We start from the raw sequence: 22,482 nt of genomic DNA on the forward strand, positions 1-22,482 counted from the left end.
GAAGCATCGTATTGACAATGCACGTAATAACCTATGCTGAACGCGTGGTAATGTTGATACTGCGTGCGCGCCCCGCGGCTCTGTCCTTCCTGTTTCTCCAGCAGACATTCCAAATCGGCGTAGATGACGAATGGCGTCCGTTCTTTGTACGCATAGTTGCTAAACCGCAGCCACATATCATCCGATGTTGGAAACTTCAGAGCGCATTCGTTCATTCCATCGCAATCGACCGTATGGACGTCTAATCTCTCTTGCGATGGAAAATATTGCATGCATCGGAGAAGGAGGAGGAAAAAAAATATAACATGGTCTTTTGATTGGAAAAGGAAAAAAATGCTCTCAACTTACCGATCGCAAATATACATGCGTTGACTATTCTTGCTAAGCTGCGACGAAACCAATCGCGACAAATTTCTTATGCACGCGTAATGATGGTGCGAACCCTCCCCCCCCCCCCCGTAGATGCAACAAATTGACGTGCTTGCTCCGTTTCTTCTCGGTCAGATGAAGCGTCCCACACTTCTTGCGCATCCATTCGAACACGTTCGCGGAAACGTTGTTTACCCTTCCAAATTTTCGAATATCCTTGAACGACATAGGCAGTTGAAATCCTTCGGTTCGAAGCACCGTGCGGTAATGCGGATAGGAAGAGAAACGCTCCGAGTTTTTCTCGATCGGATAGAGACCCGCCACGACTGCCCAAAAGAAAGAGGCCTTGTCGTTACTTTTCACGTTGACGATCGCTCTCTTCAGTTGTATCTCACGAGATACAGAGACGTTGCAACCGGCTTGCAACGGCTGCAACTTGTTGCAATTCACTATTAGATACAATATCTTCGATAGCGTCCACCCGCTGTCTGGTTCTTGAAACTCTTCCATCGATGCCAAAATCGTTGGCATAATGTCTTTCAGGTACCAGCGACGTAAATCGCTCATTCGAAACAGCGCGAAATTTCGCGTACCGAAACCGTGTCGCGCAACACAAATTCCGCCTCCAACGTAATGTTCACTTTCAGCGATGAATGTTCGTTCAGAGATTCCGTAACGCGTCTCGTAATCATCCGCTTCGCGTGTTGCAAAAATTGGCGAAGATCGATGTGCTCGACGTTGATAACAAGGCCGGTCGATATGCGATCTCGAAACGCCGACTCGACGTCCTCCCAACGAAGAGACGTTGCTCTCCCGCCGACGCGACTCCTGTCGTATAAACCTCTGCCGACGCGTGAAAAACGGTGGCCCAACGATACGTTCAAACTTTTCATACGACACGTTATCGATGTTAAACTAAATTTCACACCCACCGACAGTTCGTCCTTCGTACAAGCCAAATATCTCGTACAGTATTGCAAACATTCCATATACGATCGGCACCATTCGCGATACTCGTCGATAGTTTTAATAACCATCGACATGCGTGTCAGGCACTTTAATGTATTTTTTAAAAACTGTATTATTTTGTTCCCCTCCATTTTTTGTTCTAACGAAACAATTTTTCAAGCTTTAATTTTACCTCATCCGTTAAATTTCCAGTTCTCAGAAATACGATTATAGTTCGCATCCAACCGGCACCACGATGCGTCGCTCGCCCGTTTCGAGGATATCCAATATCGCTGCCGGTGAATCGATCGCGGGCCATCTTGCCACGACTGGACTGAATCTTTTCGTGTAGAAAAAACATATGCGACTCGTCGTGTCGATTCGCATTAAATGTTCTATCAACGTTTTCTGATGCCCGTCGTCGGAGAAACTACCGTCCAAATACTAATTTAAAACGTGAACCCAAGCCAAATTTTTTAACGATAAGACTACCATTTTTCCTCGTCCTCGTCCTCGTCGTTGTTTTTACAGTAGTAGTAGTAGTAGTGGTCGATGTCCCTGTCCTCGTCGCCCGTTAAAAATAGTCGGCGTTTTTGATCGGTAAGAAAGGACGAGTTAACGCGATAAGAGGCACGCAACGACGTTCCGATTCTAGCGTTCCCACGTAAACGTAATCAGTTCTACGATATCGAAGCACTACGTTATCCAAGTATCTCGCCAATTTCCGTTCAGGTTTTAAGAAAACAAACACTTGTAAAAGATTTATATACTCGTTCCTCACTTCGCTCAACAAGTCCAACGGTTTATACGCGAAAACCGATACGTACGGAACAACGGCGGGTGGGAATTTTTCGCGAAAAACGCAATAAATCTCGCATGAAAGAAGGCGAAAATATCGATCGAAAATCCGTTGATACACCTCGAAGTAATTTCGAATATCACGCTCGAATAACTTTGTCACGGCAAAAGCTTGTAAGGGGGGCACCTTCGCAAACTGCATGGCGGCTCGCCCGAGACAATTCCTATTTCGCGTCTACGCCTCGTATTCATCGTCACATCTACATACATAATATTATGAACAAATACATTCGCATGCGAAAAGCACGAATGCGATTAATGAAGAAATGTGGAATGAATACGAGACGTTGACGCGATAATGAAAAATCATTGCTGCGAACCTTCGCAAACTGCATGGCGACTCGTTCAAGACAAATCTTATTTTGCGTCAACGGTTTTTCATTATCGCGCCAACGTCTCGTATTCATTGCTACATCTACATACATAATATTATAGATAATGAAAAAACCGTTGACGCGATCGCAATTGGCAAAAGTATGCGGTTCTCTGAGAGAGACGCCGTCTCGCCAAAATGCAACGGCCTCGCGACATGAATCCGCGAGAGCGAGAGAGAAACAGCCTCTCTCTATCTCCCGCGAAATATAATAAAAAATAGCCGCGCGGCAAGAAGACGCAAGAGCGAGAGAGAAACAACCTCTCTCTATCTCCCGCGCAGCCTCTCTCTATTTCCCGCGAAATATAATAAAAAATAGCCGCGCGGCAAGAAGACGCAAGAGCGAGAGAGAAACAACCTCTCTCTATCTCCCGCGCAGCCTCTCTCTATTTCCCGCGAAATATAATAAAAAATGGCCGCGCGGCAAGAGCGAATAAATGGCCGCGCGGCAAGAAGACGCAAGAGCGAGAGAGAAACAACCTCTCTCTCTATCTCCCAGCGAAATATATCGCAACCTTCAAGGTCAAATCACATTACACAGAATACGGCTGCAACGATAATTACTTCAGCGTCGACGAAATCCGGATGCGTTGATAATAAGCTACATCGTGAAACCAGAATCCGCGTGAAACTGGAATCCGGATTCACCGATAAGAAACGCCATCCCGGTAACAAAAACCGCGAGGTGATACCTCAGCGCCGGAGCGATCCCCCCATCGTCCCTCAAGAGAATGACCCCCCTCGCCCACTGAGTTAGAACCGGCATATACTACCTACCTCAGTCCTTATGGGCGACGATTTCGGCCGCCCCAACAACTTCGGCATTTTGCCTGTCTTGCGTGGAACGACCTTTAGAGAGGCTGTCTGTTTACCCTCGTATACGTGGTTTGGCACGGACAGTCGCCAGCCATTGTATGCTACAAAAATTGTGCGGGCCATTTTCGGTAAGAATTCATTAACATTAATATGACCGTTTAAATAATCTTTGTAAAATAATGTTGCAGATGCAGCTTGCGAAAGCAAAACTTTTGCAAAGCTCACTCGCCTCGAATTTCAAGATTCGATGCGAGTGGTGCTTAAAGCTCGCAAAGAAAGGGTCCGGCACAAAAAATCGTCGGGCAGTGCAGCCAGAATTCCGAATCCCTGGGAGCAGGTAGAACAATCGTAACCGGGGGCGCAAGTGGAGGTAGGAGTTTTAGTGGGTAAACCCTTGCTATCACATCGCCCCTCTCGAACGGGGGGCGATCGCTTGGGAAGTCCCACACTTTCTCAGGGTTGAAATGGCCCCGAGAAGTTGTGCGTAATAGCATTAACCCCTTAACTTGTACGCTGGAGTTAATTCGAGCGCGCTAAACAGGCCAAACTGTGAGAGAGAGAGAGAGGGAGAGAGAGAGAGAGAGAGAGAGAGAGAGAGAGAGAGAGAGAGAGAGAGAGAGAGAGAGAGAGAGAGAGAGAGAGAGAGAGAGAGATAGAGATAGAGATAGAGATAGAGATAGAGATAGAGATAGAGATAGAGATAGAGATAGAGATAGAGATAGAGATAGAGATAGAGATAGAGATAGAGATAGAGATAGAGATAGAGATAGAGATAGAGATAGAGATAGAGATAGAGATAGAGATAGAGATAGAGATAGAGATAGAGATAGAGATAGAGATAGAGATAGAGATAGAGATAGAGATAGAGATAGAGATAGAGATAGAGATAGAGATAGAGATAGAGATAGAGATAGAGATAGAGATAGAGATAGAGATAGAGATAGAGATAGAGATAGAGATAGAGATAGAGATAGAGATAGAGATAGAGATAGAGATAGAGATAGAGATAGAGATAGAGATAGAGATAGAGATAGAGATAGAGATAGAGATAGAGATAGAGATAGAGATAGAGATAGAGATAGAGATAGAGATAGAGATAGAGATAGAGATAGAGATAGAGATAGAGATAGAGATAGAGATAGAGATAGAGATAGAGATAGAGATAGAGATAGAGATAGAGATAGAGATAGAGATAGAGATAGAGATAGAGATAGAGATAGAGATAGAGATAGAGATAGAGATAGAGATAGAGATAGAGATAGAGATAGAGATAGAGATAGAGATAGAGATAGAGATAGAGATAGAGATAGAGATAGAGATAGAGATAGAGATAGAGATAGAGATAGAGATAGAGATAGAGATAGAGATATATATATAGAGAGAGAGAGAGAGAGATGAAAAGTTCTGTAGAGTCGTGGGGGAAAAACAGAAAAAAGTTGTTGTGTCAAAACGTTAACTTCTGTAATAAAGAATCGTTGGTGAAAGGGAATTGTCACTTGGAGAATAAACTTTAAATGTCGTCTCTCCTTTTCAGGTAAAGCGTTTGTGTATATAATGTAAATAATATTTATTTGAACCAAATTAAATCTCCTTTTCAGAGCAACGCACATGAGTTTACTTCTTTTGCCAATTTCTAAGATAATAATAGAATAATCTTATATGTATAGTTACGGTTACATGTATAGGAAACAGTTGTTGAGAATGTTGAGTTTTACAACTGAAGAGACGTGTTAATGAGAAGGGGGCTCGTAGTCATTCGTTTGGAACAAATGCGGCAGTCTTTCGTCAGTCGTCATAAAGGTCGTACTCTGACTCCCGTGACAGAGTGGTTGATATTCTTGTGAATCATTAATTATTCTCAGTTAAGAAAATAAAAGTTCAATATTATTCTCCACTCCTTTTCCTACATATCAGAAATGGGATACATATCCTTGCTAGCCCGCAAATGAGTGAAATGGGCAGACGTGAATCGCGTGTGCATCGGCGTGGTAAACATTCGCATCGTGAGTGTTCGTGTGAGCATCGTGAGTCCTCGCGAAACAACCGGTCATCGGATGAACGCGATAAACGTTCAAGGAAGGAGCCGCGAACTAGACGACTCAACAATAGCCACTACCTGAACGAGAAATTTCTACCGGAATTTGATCCAGCCGGGAAGACTCTGACAGCTTCGGACTGGATTGACAAAATCAACGACTGTGGTCTGGTGTACGATTGGGACGGTAAGGTAAAGCTGTACTTAGCGGGATGTAGATTGAGAGGCAATGCGAAGCTGAGGTATGATGGTCTCACGCAATCGTTTTTGAATTGGGACGTATTTTCGCATGCCTTAATTAAGCAGTTTCCGGGTGATGAGAGCTTCGGTCGCTTATTTCATGACGAAGCCGCGTACAAAAGTAAACCCGGTCAAGATTTGCAAGAATATTGTTTCAAGAAGCTAAGAAAAATAAACAGATTGAAACTAGACGTAACCGAGAGTCAAATAGTTGATCTAATTGCAAGCGATATTCACGATGAAACCATCCGGACGGCGATATTGACAGCCAAGTTAGGTACGATAGAGCGTCTCAACTAGAGACGTTAAGCAGTCTAATTTTCAGAAGGCGAAAGATCGTAGTTTATTAAAAATAAATAAACCAAAGGTGTGTCACAATTGTAAGAAATTAGGTCATTTTAAGCGTGACTGTCCTGAAAATAAGAAGAAAGTGGTTACCGACCCGCAAAAAAATAATAAATCATTTCTTAAATGTTCACATTGTAAAGGCATAGGACATAGCAATGACACATGCTTCAAAAAACAAAAGGAGGAAGCAGCGTCAAGAAAGCTTTAACTAGAAAACCCCGAAACGCCGTGTTTATTGGAGGTTGCTCAGGTTACAAAGTCGTTAGTAGAAAAACCGATCAGAAAATGCAAAATAAATGGCATAGAAAAGGAATGTATATTTGATCTGGGCAGTGATTGTTCTTTAATTAGGGAAGCTACAGCTCGGTCGATGCAACTCGAACCTGAACGAACCGACAGTATCATGTCAGCGTTTAATAATACTACCGGGATACCAATAGCACAATCGCGGATAAGGGTAGAGGTAGACAACATTCAGTATGAAACCATTGTTTACATTATACCGGATGAGCAACTTAGTAAGGAGATTCTATTAGGTCGCGAAATATTGGGGGTGCCAGGCGTAGAATCGGCATGTAAGGCAACCGGGATTAGCTTCTTAAAGAAAGCAGAATCGAATACGGAAATAAAACAGGTGAATTTAGTTACGCGAGAATGTAGACCGATACAACGGGAAGATATAAATTGCGAAGGGCTCTCACCGGACGATGAAACCCGTTTATTAGAGGTGTTGAACCAATACCGACAATGTGTTGCCCTCAGTATCGATGAGCTGGGATCGGCAGACGTACCGGGGATGAGGATAGATCTTACGAGCGACGAGCCAATCGTCCGCAGACCGTACCGACTGTCCTACGCGGAACGCGAACGAGTGAAATTGTGGCGGACCCCTTGGAGAAGGGTTCATCGGACCCAGGTAGGAGCGTCGTTTGCAGGCTGGGACCTTGGACGCACTTGGTCGCCAGGCCCAAGCTCTTCCCGAGCGCACACTTAGTCGCCGGAAGTCTTTTCCTACCTGGGGTGCACATTTGGCGACCAGGTTCGGGGTTTTTCCTTGGCGTGCACATTTGGCCGCCAACCCTTGACTTTCGCCAGGACACGGATGTTCGGTGCAAGGACACGAACTTTCTCCAAGGGGCACGTACAGGAAGCGACATCCCCACTCCAGAAGTTTCCTTGTTCGAAGGAAATTTCTGGAGGCGCGGGGGACTAGATATAAGCACGGATTCTGACGGATGAAGAGGTCAGTCTGTAAGGTCAGTTAGTTCAGGTCAGTCTGTAAAGTCAGTTTGTCAAGTCAGTCAGTCAGTTCATTCGCCGTCAGTTGTTTCATTGTTATTTCATTTGTTGTTCCTTGTTACGTCGTTGAGTTTTTGTTGTTTATTTAATAAATGGTTATTGTTATATTGGGTGAATCATTTACTGAACACCCAAACCACAACATATACCAAATTGGTGACCCCGTGTTTGTGCACGTATATTATTTTTTGTTTCTTGCGCGAATACGGTCCGTAACAAGCGAACGATGACGGATCCACGGAACAACTCTTCGGGATCTACGGGTCGTGAGACGACGTCCGCGATCGTCACAACGATGCGGATTCCGCCGTTCTGGCCGGAAAAAGTTGCACTTTGGTTCAACCACCTGGAATCCCAGTTCTTGATCGGAGGAATAACCAAGGACGAGGTGAAGTTCGGTTACGTGGTTTCGCAACTGGACTTGAAATACTCTGAAGAGGTCGAAGACATTATTTGCAAACCTCCCGCCGACGACAAATACGAACAAATAAAAACCGCATTGATAAAAAGGTTGTCCGACTCAGACGGCACAAGAGTTCGTAAACTTTTAGAAGCCGAAGAAATTGGTGACAGGACTCCAACTCAATTTTGGAGGCACATCAAGAAGTTGGCGGGCACCTCGGTCAATGACGAATTCCTGACCGAGATATGGAAGAATCGTCTTCCTGTCTGGACACAGCAAGTATTGGCGGCAACTAAGGAAACGTCAGGTGACGCGTTGGCTGCCATAGCAGACAAGGTCCACGAGATCCAACCTGGAAGGAACAAGGTGGCAACAGTGTCGGAGCACCAGGGAAACAACACGGATATGAAGATGCTCCTAGCAAAAATGCAGGAAATGCAAATGCAGATTAATGCATTGTCCCGTGGACGGGACAGGGAGCGAAAGAAATTCTTCCCAAGAAGACAAAGGAGTTCCTCACGATCTTCCATCCGCGAGAAAATGAAAACCGATAAATGGCTATGCAAGTACCATTTCAAGTTTGGAAAGGACGCACACCGTTGCATCAAACCCTGCAATTGGCAGGAAAACTAACGGGACCGTCGTCATTTGAGGCGGCTGCGTGCGGTGGTCCTAAGAGCGGCCGGATATTTGTAAAGGACTCCATTACGAAGACACGTTTTTTGATAGACACTGGTGCGGATTTGTGTGTTTTCCCGCGTTCAGGTGTGGACCGGCGCGTGAAAGAAGACACGTATGAACTTTGTGCCGCAAATGGGTCGAGAATCAAGACGTATGGTACCATGGCCATGCGATTGAGCTTCTCGCTACGTCGGGAGTTCCTATGGGATTTCGTGATCGCGGATGTGGAAACCCCGATCATAGGAATGGACTTCCTGGCGCATTATAACCTACTGGTGGATCCACGACATCAACGTTTGATCGACGCGACAACGTCATTGTTCGTGGCAGGAGCACCAGCACCAGGGAGCGAGCCGACAATAAGGACCATCACCGGGGATTCGAGGTACCACGGTCTACTCAGGGAATATCCAGAGTTGACCCGACCGCCGGTCTTCAGGAGAAAAGCGGTAAGACACAACGTGGAACATTATATCGAGACAACGTCGGGACCGCCGGTTTATTGTAAGCCACGACGATTGGCACCGGATCGTTTGAAAGAGGTGAGGGCGGAATTTGACCTCATGCTTCGGCAAGGCATTATCCGTCCCTCCAAAAGCCCATGGGCCTCGCCGTTACACGTAGTTTTAAAAAAGGACGGGACATTGCGTCCGTGCGGCGACTACCGGGCACTAAACGCGAGAACCGTACCAGATAGATATACGCCTCCACACATCGAAGATTTCGGGCAGAGACTTCACGGGAAGTCAGTTTTTTCGAAAATCGATCTAGTTCGGGCGTATCATCAGATTCCTGTCGCGACGCAGGACGTGGAAAAAACGGCAATCGCGACGCCATTCGGGTTATTTGAATTTCTAGTTACGCCATTCGGGTTGAGAAACGCGGCGCAAACGTGTCAGCGTTTCGTAGACGGAATCATACGCGATTTAGATTTTGTTTACGCGTATGTCGACGATTTCCTTATTGCATCGAATAACGACCAGGAACACGAAAAACATTTGAGAATTTTATTTGACCGGTTTTTAGAATACGGTGTCGTTATTAACCCGGGAAAATGCATCTTCGGGGTTGAGGAAATTTCATTCCTGGGGTATTCGGTGAATAAGGAAGGCGTCAAACCGATGGCTGAACGGGTCGATAGCATTAACAAATTCCCGCGTCCGCAAACAATTAAAGAGCTACGTAGATTCCTGGGTATGATTAATTTCTATCGCCGTTTCATACCAAACGTAGCAAACATTTTGCATCCATTAAATAATTTACTGAAGGGATCAAAGAGAAGTTCGGAAACTATAGCCTGGTCTAGCGAAAGTGAAAAAGCATTTGCATTAGCTAAGACGACTCTTGCTGATGCAACTTTGCTAGTGCATCCTGCTCCAGGGGCACCGATTAGCATCGTGGTAGATGCATCAGACGTTGCTGTTGGAGCAGTGATTCAGCAGAAGGTTGACAAAATTTGGCAACCATTGGCATTCAGCGCAAAATCCCTTACGGAAGCACAGAAAAAGTACAGTGCATATGATCGAGAATTGCTGGCAGCTTACATAGCGGTAAAAAGATTTAAGCATTTTATAGAAGGCCGAAATTTCATTTTGTTTACCGATCACAAGCCTCTTACGTTCGCCTTTCAACAGAATTTGGATAAATGTTCACCTCGACAATTTAGATATTTAGACTTTATTGGACAATTCACTACGCGGATATTACATATTAAAGGTATAGACAACAGTGTTGCAGATGCATTGTCGAGGATAGAGGCAATTACAGCAATTCCCGATCATAGTGTTTTAGCAAAAGAGCAAGAGAGCGATCTTGAATTAACAGAAATGCTTAATACAAATTCAACATCCCTTCAGTTGAACAAAATATATTTTCCGGACCAAAATGTTTATTTAGTATGCGACGTTGCTAACGGATGGGTCAGACCGTACGTTCCTAATTGTTTGAGACGCAGCATTTTTGATGCGCTGCACGGGATGTCGCATCCCGGGATTAGGACGACGCAGAAATTAGTTTCGCGACAGTTCGTTTGGCCATCGGTTAACGTCGACTGCAGAAAATGGGCGCGTTGTTGTATCCAGTGCCAACGCGCGAAAGTATCAAGACATGTGTCCGCTCCGGTTGGAAATTTCGACACCACCGACAGCAGATTCGAACATGTACATATAGATTTAGTTGGTCCATTACCCTATTGTCGCGGTTTTAGATATATTTTTACTATGATCGATCGTTTTTCGCGGTGGCCGGAAGCCGTACCGATTGCAGAAATCGACGCGAAAACCGTTGCGAGCGTTTTTATTAGTACATGGATTGCACGTTTTGGGGTACCTTTGAGAATTACAACAGATCAGGGACGCCAATTCGAGTCGCACCTGTTTAAAGAGCTCGCACAGATAATAGGGACAGACCACCTTAGAACGACCGCCTACCATCCGCAAGCAAATGGTATGGTGGAAAGGTTTCATCGTCAGCTTAAGACAGCAATAAAATGCCACGCGACCGATGATTGGGTAGAGACCTTACCTGTGGTCCTGCTCGGTGTACGGTCAAGTGTTAAAGAGGATTTGGGAGCAACGGCCGCAGAAATGGTTTATGGGACAGGTATCAGGTTACCTGGCTAATTTTTCGTTTCGTCCAGGATTGAAGCATCGTCGGTATGGGTTGAAGAGTTTCGGAGACGAATGTCGAAAGTGAGACCTTCCCCAGTGATTCGACACGGCGAGCGCAAAACATTCATTTTTAAAGAATTGGATACTGTCCCATATGTGTTCCTGCGGCACGATGCGTTAAAAAGCTCATTATATCCAACATATGATGGCCCATATAAAGTACTGCAACGTGGCGACAAAACTTTTGTAATAGATATCGGTGGAAAACGAGTAACGGTTTCCATCGACAGGATTAAACCTGCATTTGTATTCGCTGACGATGACAATAGTAGCAATATCGAGCAAAGCCCCCATAGTCAGGTACCTCACAGCGAAATTATTGTTTATACCGAAAATAGAAGTAGAGTCAACAATCGAGATCAAGCGCCAACGGATGCGCGATTTACAACTCGCAGCGGTAGGCGCGTTCGATTTCCGGATAGGTACCAGGCCGTTTTTTAGAAATAAGAGTTTCTGTATATACTCTATTCGTTATTCTGTATTTAGGTAGTTACCCAACAGTAGTCGTTAAGTTTGTATTATTGTAGGTTAGGGTTAGTACTTTGATTTATATTCACGGTAGAATACAGCAATAGTGTAGAATATAGGTATATATATTATCTCGTTTATTAGGGTCGTTGGCACTGGTAGGGGGGTGATGTGGCGGACCCCTTGGAGAAGGGTTCATCGGACCCAGGTAGGAGCGTCGTTTGCAGGCTGGGACCTTGGACGCACTTGGTCGCCAGGCCCAAGCTCTTCCCGAGCGCACACTTAGTCGCCGGAAGTCTTTTCCTACCTGGGGTGCACATTTGGCGACCAGGTTCGGGGTTTTTCCTTGGCGTGCACATTTGGCCGCCAACCCTTGACTTTCGCCAGGACACGGATGTTCGGTGCAAGGACACGAACTTTCTCCAAGGGGCACGTACAGGAAGCGACATCCCCACTCCAGAAGTTTCCTTGTTCGAAGGAAATTTCTGGAGGCGCGGGGGACTAGATATAAGCACGGATTCTGACGGATGAAGAGGTCAGTCTGTAAGGTCAGTTAGTTCAGGTCAGTCTGTAAAGTCAGTTTGTCAAGTCAGTCAGTCAGTTCATTCGCCGTCAGTTGTTTCATTGTTATTTCATTTGTTGTTCCTTGTTACGTCGTTGAGTTTTTGTTGTTTATTTAATAAATGGTTATTGTTATATTGGGTGAATCATTTACTGAACACCCAAACCACAACACATACCAAAGAAATCAATTGTAACGGAATTAGAGGCTGCCGGTATTATACGGGAAAGCTCATCGCCTTACGCCAGTCCTATCTTGCTTGTAAAAAAAAACTGGAGATGATCGTATGTGCGTAGATTACCGAGCCCTAAATAAGGTCACAAAACGCATGAAACGCATGATCTGGTCATTGATGACCAGATTGATCGTTTAGGTGGAAAGAAATATTTCATAGCCCTTGACTTGAAATCAGGATTTTATCAGATCCCATTAAATCCCGACGCGGTCGAGAAAACTGCTTTTGTGACTCCCGATGGGCATTACGAATTCTTACGCGTTGCGTTTGGCCTTGTTAATGCTCCGGAGTATTTTCAGAAGATAATGGTTTCGATTTTCCGCGGAACGGATGTCAATGTTTATATAGACGACATACTTCTCGCGTGTGATACAATAACAGGGGGGTTTGAATCGTTGATTAAAGTATTAGGGATACTAAGAGCAAAAAAGTTCGCAATAAATATCTCCAAGTGTAAGTTTTTCAGTACGCAAATAGAATACTTGGGTAGGGAAATTTCGCAAGACGGAGTGAGACCGGGGACACGAAAGGTTGAGGCGGTTATGAAAGCTGAAGCACCCAAGGACGTGACACAACTACGACAATTCCTTGGCCTTTCGGGTTACTTCCGAAAATTTATTAAGGACTATTCGAGAAGAGTAGCACCCTTGACCAGACTGCTGCGTAAAAACAACCCGTGGGCGTGGGGCGAAGAGCAAGAGAATTCGATCGCAGGCATAAAGGAAGCCTTGTCATCACGTCCGATCTTAGCTATCTTTAATCCATTATTGGTAACGGAGGTGCATACCGACGCGAGCAAAATTGGGCTAGGAGCTATCCTAATTCAAAAGTCAGGAGAAGGACCACGGGTAGTGGCATACCATAGTCGGAAGACGAACTCTGCCGAGCAGAGGTATCATTCATACGATTTAGAAACGCTGGCGGTGGTCGATGCGTTGAAAAAGTTTAGGGTGTATTTAATAGGTATTAAATTTACTATCGTTACTGATTGTAACGCAATCCGAACCATCGCATCGAAAAAGGACCTCAATGCTAGAGTTGCCCGATAGTGGATCTATTTACAGGATTACGATTTTGATATTGTTTATCGACCGGGGTCTCAGGTATCTCACGTGGATTATCTGAGTCAAAATCCCATAGAGTGTTTGGCTGTCGACATAACTGAATCCGAATGGTTGAAAGTCGCTCAAATGCAAGACGATGACATTCGAATTATTAAGGAGGTCCTTGAATCCGGAGACGCTCAACCCGGTGTAAAGGACATCTTTGATAAGTATTCTTTAAAAGGGGGTGTAGTATTCCGTGTCACAGAGAATGGTCATAAATGGCTCGTTCCCCGGGCAGCCAGATGGAGCGTCGTGAAGTGATGTCATGACGACTCGGGACACTTTGGTATCGATAAGACATTAGAGAAGATGAACGAAAATTATTATTTTAAGGGCATGCGGAGATTTGTCACCAAGTATGTTAAAGCTTGTTTAAATTGCCTGTGTTATAAGACGCCCTCAGGTAAAAAGCCTGGGTTTCTGCACCCGATTGAGTAAACAGCTATACCGTTCCATACGTTACACCTCGATCACATTGGACCGTTCATACGCAGCAAAAGAAAAAAAACATAGATTTTGACGATTGTAGATGGCTATACCAAATTTCGTATTTTGGAAGCAGTGCGAAGTACAGAGGCCAAACATGTAATCAGGGCTTTACGGACCGTTTTTGGAATATTTGGCGTGCCCATCAGAATAATTTCAGATCGGGGGTCCGCGTTTACTTCTCATGCATTCAAGGGGTTTTGTAAGAAAAATGCCATTAAGCACGTATTAAATGCTGTGGCAACCCCAAGAGCCAATGGACAGTGCGAGCGGGTTAATCGTACTGTATTAGATGCCTTGGCAACCACATGTGCAGGTAAACCGGAAGAAACTTGGGACGAATATGTCAAGCACGTTCAGAGTGCCATCAACAATACCGTGAGTCGGACTACAAGGAGCACACCAGCAAAACTTCTTTACGGATATCAGCCTCGTAGTATGGCCGATGCGGTATTACTGTCTGCAATCCCGGAGACCATAGATCGGGTAGATCTAGAGGAAACGCGGAAGGTTGCTAAGAGCAACATAGATGAGGAACAGGGGAGGCAAAAGAGATCCTTTGATGCAAAAAGATATAAAGCCCCTAAGTATTCAGTGGACGATGTCGTCATGGTGAAGGCCAACGCTGGACCAGCTACGGGAGAGAGCCGAAAATTAAATACAAAGGCCAAGGGACCGTTCAAGATTAGAACGATTTTGCCCAATGATCGGTACGAGGTGGTGGATCTCAGGTATCTAAGGAGGACACCGGGACAACGAACGGTGGTGGCGGTGGATCAACTCACTCCTTGGGTTATTTTCGATGCCACACAGTAAAAGTTGGTGAAAGAACAACGGAAGGTGAGTTGTCTTTAGATTGTACTGAGTAATTCGTTTGTTGATGTTAGCCAGATGAATACTATCTCGATAGTAGTCAATGATAGTAATCAGGTGAGGTGAATGATAGTAACCTAGCTTCGACGAACGGTAGTAGTCGACCCTGGTGAATGATAGTAATCAGGTGAGGTGAATGATAGTAACCTAGCTTCGACGAATGATAGTATGAAATCGACAAGCGATTGATCATCGAAATAGGTGAATGATAATAGCCTCGTCGAATTTGGTGAATCATAAATCTAATTAATTTGGTGAACGATAGTAACCAGGGTTGGTAAGTGATTGCGTATGTTTAGATGTGTACAGGTGATTTAACCGCCAAGGAACCAACAGACGGATGTAACCACGCCGAAGACGACGAACGCGTCAGTTTGGCCGAATGAAGAGAGGTGTTAATGAGAAGGGGGCTCGTAGTCATTCGTTTGGAACAAATGCGGCCGATCGTTGCTACGATTTTTCGGCCGGCCGAGCGTCACGCGTGGCGTCTTCGGATAGCAGTCTTTCGTCAGTCGTCATAAAGGTCGTACTCTGACTCCCGTGACAGAGTGGTTGATATTCTTGTGAATCATTAATTATTCTCAGTTAAGAAAATAAAAGTTCAATATTATTCTCCACTCCTTTTCCTACACAACGTATTTAAATTTTATCAAAATCGGTGAGAAGGAACCTTTTATGCACAATTACCAAAAAAATACGACGTAAAAGTCGCAGCCTGTTCAGATATACAAGTTTTGTTAAACTTATTTTGTTGAAATATTCGAGAAAAACAATTTTATGAGCATTTAATTAATCATTTTAATGTTTAAGGGACCAGGGACACATTTCCCCGTTATCCGCGGCTGCTCAAACTTTACACATTTTTTTTTATTAATTGGAACACTCCTGGGGGCGGGAGGGAGGGATAAACAAAATTCAAAAATCGAAAATAAGAGCCACCCTAATACCCACTTTAGACACATTAATCGTAACATATATATTTGGCGCGACTTTACTAACTGTGAATTTTATTTAAACATATTTATTTTATTGGTTTTATACTGGTTCCTAACGAGATACAGTGCTGTAATTTTCCTATAATGTCTGAGGTCTGACGCAACCGTCAAAATATTAGATTATGAAGTCCTGCTGTTCTGACTGTTTTACTCTGTTGGAGCAAGTATGCGAGAGTACAGTTTCATCTCATGTTTGTATAAATCATAGAAGACTTTAATTCACTCGGCTATGATTGTGATTAGTTTGGGTAAGAGAACGATTATATGTGTTATAGAGTATCTGTACTAACTATTTTGTTTCATATCTATCATGGACTTTAATCCTATTGTTAGTCCGTTTGATTATATGATTATGCACAGCACTTATCTTTTGTTGTCTTCTAGGTTGGATTCTTTTACACTGGAGTCACTGGTATTGGAGGTTCGTAGCGTAATTCCTTGGGACCATTGGAGAACTTCATAATCTTCTGCATTTACTGTAAACCTTTTGCTGTCTTCCGGTAACAGGATCTTCTTTGCCAAAGTGACCAGGATCAGCTGGTGGCAACAGAGTTCCACTCGACTAGCTGACGTGTCTTGATTTTACTTTTCTGTATATGCTGCTCTCGTGTTCTTTATATCTTTTACCAAGACAGTAACGAAATTAAGTTATTGCTCTGCTACATCCTGTTTATTAACTTCATTTATTTTATCTCTCACTGTATCATGTATTTACTTACAAGGAGAGGCCACGTCCTTCGGGTCACCGATTCGGTTGAAACTTTGCACACTTATAGATCTCGTTCTCCTCTTTACTAAATATTACATTTACCGTTGCTTATTATAAGTACTTCTATTAATTATGTTTATTATCTCTTAAGGTATATGCTAAGTGTTTATATTTATGTCTTATATAGTAATACAGAAATCATTATTTTATCAATAGAAAATTATCCTTCTTTCTACTGTTTGTATTTATGTTATGTCGATTTATAAACTTAGTTATTTATAAATATGCTGAATTTAATAGTCTTCACCTTATAACTGTGGTTTATTTATTTTACTATGTGTTGAAGAGTTATTTTACTGCTACGGTATCTACATTCCACGATGTACTATACTAATACTTATCATATATTATTACTTAAATTATTTATTTATTTAATTATGCTACCTTTTATTACGGATTACTGTAAGGTTTATACAAAGTCAAGAGTTTATATTTTATTTAGTCTGAGTGACTGACTTTCTATATATAAACTATATGCTACGTTAAAGTGGCACAGGTTTCCACTTTACACTTTCCCATGGTAATGCATAAAGTTAGTTTATGTACTTAGTGTATTATACTTCTAAATTATTGTCTATATACCCTAATTGTTTTAGTTAAACACGTTTCTTACTTAAGATACTCTTATATTGGTGTTGATCTAGCTTTATAACTATGTACTTCTATTGTGTAATTAATTCTTTGCATATTGCTATTACTGTTGCTTATTAGACGTTACTTGTATTTATTAATATTTAAATATATAGCTTATGCTATATGTTTATTTCTGTGATATATATAGTAATAACTAGAATAATATTTTATCGGCGCGATATTGACCTTTTCTTCAGCTGATTAAATCTACGTATGGTGACTTTTACCAACTTACTATGTATATATAAACTATATTATAATGTATTCATTTTATAAACTAAAATATACTTATTTTTCTTATATGTATTGTGACCATACACTTGCAGCAACCTAACCTATTACATAACATGGCCATATCACTCGATGAACCACTTATAAATTTATATTGAACTAATTTTATGTAGCCTAATTTCTTAATAATAAGATACTTAATATTGTGCATATGGCGAGTAAATCTTTTTATTCGATTAAATTTGTCTATTTAACGATTTTAAATTTCGAGCACGTGGCTTTGTACGAACACGTGTCAATGCACTTCAACACATTCAATTAACCTTTTAAACGACTTTTACGGGGTAAAGACCACTCGCACACGTTTTGTTATTTATTTCACTGCACTCTGCGTATGATTACCACTACTGATTGTTTTTATTTTTCCGTATTTCATGGATTTATCTCAGTTTAACTTCTCATTCACGCACTTGGCTGTAATCTGTCGAGTACGTGTTTGACATTGTGTACAAATTATTTTTTTTAACCAAGATTAGAACGTACAGCTTAATTGTTTTTTATGAAATATGTAACTAACATGTAAATCTTGGGTACAAAATCTCTAATTAATATAAATTAAGAATAATATTAATTGTAATGATACGTATTTTATTTCTTTCCAATTTTGTAGTTGCAAACTCTACACTCTGCACCACGAGAGAACCGTACCGTTTCGCGCACCTCGACTGGCCGCGGAAGGCGCTGCGAACCTCACAACTCCCACTCCACCATCCACTCCCCACTGTGACTTTCATATACGCGGTGTGCCTATTCCTACTGTTGCGTCGCCGTGTGGTGGGATGGGGACTTTTGTTGTGGGTTCGGGTGCCCGTGGAGCGCTGAAGCGCTCTGCTCGTGGAGGTTCACAAATAACTTCGTACACAGAGTAAAATGGCGAAAATAATTGTTAAAGATTTATTTGGAAATTCTTAGAGATGTAACTCCCTCGGTTCTATAATGAGTTCTGTGTCGTCCTGGAGCTTCGAATCCCTTTTTTAGCTTCTTCCTTCTCGCTTCCTTAGCCAATAGGAAAATTGGGATCTTCTGGCTAGGCGTTGATTCGTCGGATCACTCGTCTTCCGGTTGCTGCTTGATGGTGATTGGCAGTGGATGGATCTTAATAGCGCACGCAAGGGAGTGGGGTACGCGTGAGGGTGAAGCCCCGCCAAAACAAGGGACGTGGGGCCATGTGGGACCGAACGAGAGAGAGGTCCGAGGGAGTTCCAAGAGGTCCTTGACTCGGAATTTATGACCTCTTGTCCTTAACTGATTCCGGACTTCGACTATCCCTAATTTATGTAGAATTGGAGAAGCTACTCTAAGAGGCTGCGTGACTTTCTCTAAATTCCGCAATTAGTCTCGCCGACTCGAATTTCGTCAAGGATCTCTATGGAACTCTCCCGGTCTTTCTTTACCTACTCTAAACTATCGCGCCCAAATAAAATACGTATGTATGAAATACGCGATTACATCTTATATTTAAATTTCCCTCTCCGCGCCATTAATCGATGCTATATATATATCTAGCTATGTTCGCGTGGTCAACTGGCCACGCTACACCTTCCCCCTTATCGAAAAGGTGTTTCCTATGGGAACAGCTTTTACATACTACTTGATACTACTCTATTCTAATTAATTATATAGACGGCGCATGATTTGAGTCTGTTTCAGAATAACTATATATGTGTGTGTGCGCAGGTGTACCTACACTCGGAGTTCCTGATGTATATATTTACATTAAAATCGTTTAAGGTGGGTTCAGTTTATTTATACAACAGTTTTATACTCAGTCGCTTTACTAATCTAATCGTATACAGGCTAGTTTCAACTTATTCGCATGGACCGTTTTAAATTTATTATTACTTATCTCTATCTCTATTGTTAAGTCGTTATATACATTAACTACGTGGTATGGCCCTGCATATTCGGTATCAAATTTGGACGGTTTGGGTTCCTTAGCTAGATAAACATAATCGCCTACATTAAATTTACGAGGATTAACATTTTTGTCGTACAGTCGTTTACTTTTTTCCTTTGCTCGATTTAAATTCGTTGCTGCCATAGCTTGAGTAGTGGTAATCTTTGTAAACAATTCATTTAAGTAATGAAAGAATGTCCGAGGGGTTTCCGGCTTAGCAAATTCAGAAGGAATTATAGCCTTAACACCAAAAACTAATTCGTGTGGGGTAAATCCTGTAGCTTCATGTACGGAAGTGTTATATGAAAACATCCCAAATCTAATCCTAGGCCAATAAAAATTTTCTCTAATACTGTCGTATACCTTGGTCGTACCATGATAACCACCGATGGTAGTATCAGGATGTTCCTTAGTAATTTTTAGTCTATCCGATATTTCAGGGATGATTATTTCTCCGGGACAAATGGGTATTATATATTGGGGGTCAGTAGGTATGGATTTTATTGATTGTTCAAGGAGATCCCAACCAATAGTTCCTAATCCATTGTGTACTCTAGAAATGCTAAGGGTTTTTGTGTTTGTCCTATCCACGAGGCATTTGAGGGACTTCAATGAGGCTACGACATTCTGAAAGTCAGGTCTCTCTTCAGAGGTAATTTTAATGAATAAGTGAAATATACAAAATCTATTCCCGGGTATGGTTAAGGCTTCTCCAACATTAACATTGTACTTTTTTACTCGATGGATAAGAAACTTCTCCCGTTTCAGGAGATCCTTGCTAGTCTCTGTAGCACATGAACAATCAGTAGGGAGGAAATGTATAAGGTTATCTTTACGCATGTAGAGATAATCCTTAGAATGTTTAAAAGTCGGGAGGAAAGTAGGATGGGGGTTGGATATACTGTCCGTGACTCTAATAGGTAATATTTTATTCGCTTTCTGCGTTGTATCATATAGATTCTCTATCTGTGTTTCAGGTTTGAATGAGGTCGGCCCTATCTCGGATTGTGCCCCTATAACCGGCTCCTCAGCCTGAAGAATCTGCGCTTTACCACGCAATACACCACCAGCGATAGCTCCCTGAGACGGGGTCAGGAGGTTTTCCGGATTGCCGATATTCTCAGGGCAGCCAGAGCGCCGAAAAGAAGGGATAGAAAGAGAAAGCATCGTCCTTGCGCCTAACGGTGCCTGGAACGGGGTCAGGAGGTTTTCCGGCTTGCCGATTTTCCAGACGCCCGAGTCGCCGCAAGCCAACGATGCCCGAGGCAGAATCCGAATATCTACACTCTCTTCACGGTTGTCGTGTCTTTCAACGACCTCGTACAGATCAGAGAGTGGTTCCTTCCCTCCTACATGGAATTTTATTGAAGGTGAAGGCGTTTCGTCTTCGTCAGCAGTATGATAATCGTCACTGTCGTCATTATCGCTGTCTCTACTACCAAAAGTTTTGCAACTGTCTTCGACCTCATTTCCAACCACTGCTTCCCCGCGCGCAAGGAAAACAGAGGCAACCCGTTCCTCACAGTAATATTCTATGCTTTGGTCTGAGGTAGGATTTGGGTTTGTCCGGAGGTTCGTGAGCAACACCTCGCCGGCGCCTGCGAGAGCCACCCCCGAATTCTCCAGACAAGGATCTATTAAGTTTGTTTGGAACATTGAATTATTTTGGAGGTCTACAGGGTTTCGGGACAATGCGTCTGCGTTGGAGTTCACCTTACCAGGTTTGTACACAATTTTATACTCGTATTCGTTCAATTTAATTCGTCATCTCATAAGTTTTGATGTGGGATCTTTGACATTGTGTAACCAAACTAACGGGCGATGATCAGTTATCAGGGTGAATTGATGACCGTAGGGATAAGGTCGAAAATGGTCTACTGCGAATAGAACTGCTAACAATTCTTTTTCTATAGTAGAATAATTACATTCTGCTTCATTTAAAATTCTAGATGCATACGCGATGGGGAGGTCTTTCCCTACAGGCCCTTGGCTCGATACAGCCCCTACAGCGAAATTGGAAGCGTCTGTGTTTATGAGGAAAGAAGCAATTACTTCATTAAAAGATTGGTGTTTCAACGTAATAGCGGGTGATTGAACAATCTCGCTGGCGTCAAGATTTAAGCAGATTCGGATGAACCGGCGCGCGCGATAAGGGCTTCGTTCCGCGGTGCGCTTTGACGCGGTGGTCCTCGCAAGTCTAAAGACTGCGAGTTTCCATTAAACCGGGATATTGAAGGTCGATTAAATTTATTTCCCTCAGAATTTCCTGAGACGTTCGCGTAACACTGGGACTCTACATGACCGGTCTTCCTACATAAACGGCATCTAATTTCCCGGGAATTCTGGGGGTGATTGGGAAGGTTATCGGTGCAATGAACACGGTCATGCCCTGGTTGGCCGCATCTAAAACACCTTCTATCAGGTCGCGTATTGGTCACGTATAATCGAGCGTCGCGTACAGTGAGTTTCGGAGGGGTATGTCGATATTCTTCAAAAGTTTCACCTTCTAATTGAACTGCTACTTTTATAACGGATTCTAAAGTCTGTAAATTATCCTTTAAAATTATCATTCGTGCTACGCGGTCGCTTAATCCTTTAGTGAAACCCGTTACCGCGGCTTGACTGAGGACGACCTTCGCCCCTATAAATTCTTCCGCAGTATATTTCTCTTTTGCCGCTTCAATTCCCCTACTTAGAATTTCGCTAACTCAGGCCCCATAAACATCAACTCTCTCATTATCTACTTGCCGTATGTTTCTCAGTTCGTTATGAATCGAATCTACCTTGAAAAATCGCGCGAATGACTCCTTCAAGATTTTTATTAGCTCATCAAAACTATTAACTTCGCGGTGGCCCGAAATTAAGAAGTCAGCATGCCCCACGATTTTATTCCTAATCAGAGCAAGGAGATTATCCTTATCGGCGGGTTTGATTCTATCATTGGCTAATTTGTATTGCCCTATAAATTTCGTCACCGAACAAGATTGTCCATCAAACTGAGGTATAAGGTCGATAGCAAGTTTCAGTGGCAGAAAAGAACGCTCAGATACATTAACAGGACTTATTTCGATGGCTGCGGGACCATTAGAGGAAGCGGTTGTACCATAAAAGATAGAAGAATTAGTTGG

General features: G+C 42.9%; 1 long non-coding RNA gene across 3 annotated transcripts; it reads left to right on the plus strand.

The window, feature by feature from the left end:
- Window positions 1-18,626: 18,626 nt before the first annotated feature.
- Window positions 18,627-21,442, plus strand: LOC143363674 (uncharacterized). Of its 3 annotated transcripts, none has more exons than XR_013083872.1 (3): window positions 18,627-19,188; window positions 20,332-21,075; window positions 21,304-21,442. It is a non-coding gene; the product is annotated as an uncharacterized LOC143363674 (long non-coding RNA). The 3 variants fall into 3 exon arrangements; XR_013083874.1 differs by lacking the exon at window positions 18,627-19,188 and adding an exon at window positions 19,961-20,006; XR_013083873.1 differs by lacking the exon at window positions 18,627-19,188 and adding an exon at window positions 20,225-20,274.
- Window positions 21,443-22,482: the final 1,040 nt, after the last annotated feature.

Source organism: Halictus rubicundus, unplaced genomic scaffold (assembly GCF_050948215.1).
Source record: "Halictus rubicundus isolate RS-2024b unplaced genomic scaffold, iyHalRubi1_principal scaffold0089, whole genome shotgun sequence".
In the NCBI taxonomy this organism is placed as follows: domain Eukaryota; kingdom Metazoa; phylum Arthropoda; class Insecta; order Hymenoptera; family Halictidae; genus Halictus; species Halictus rubicundus.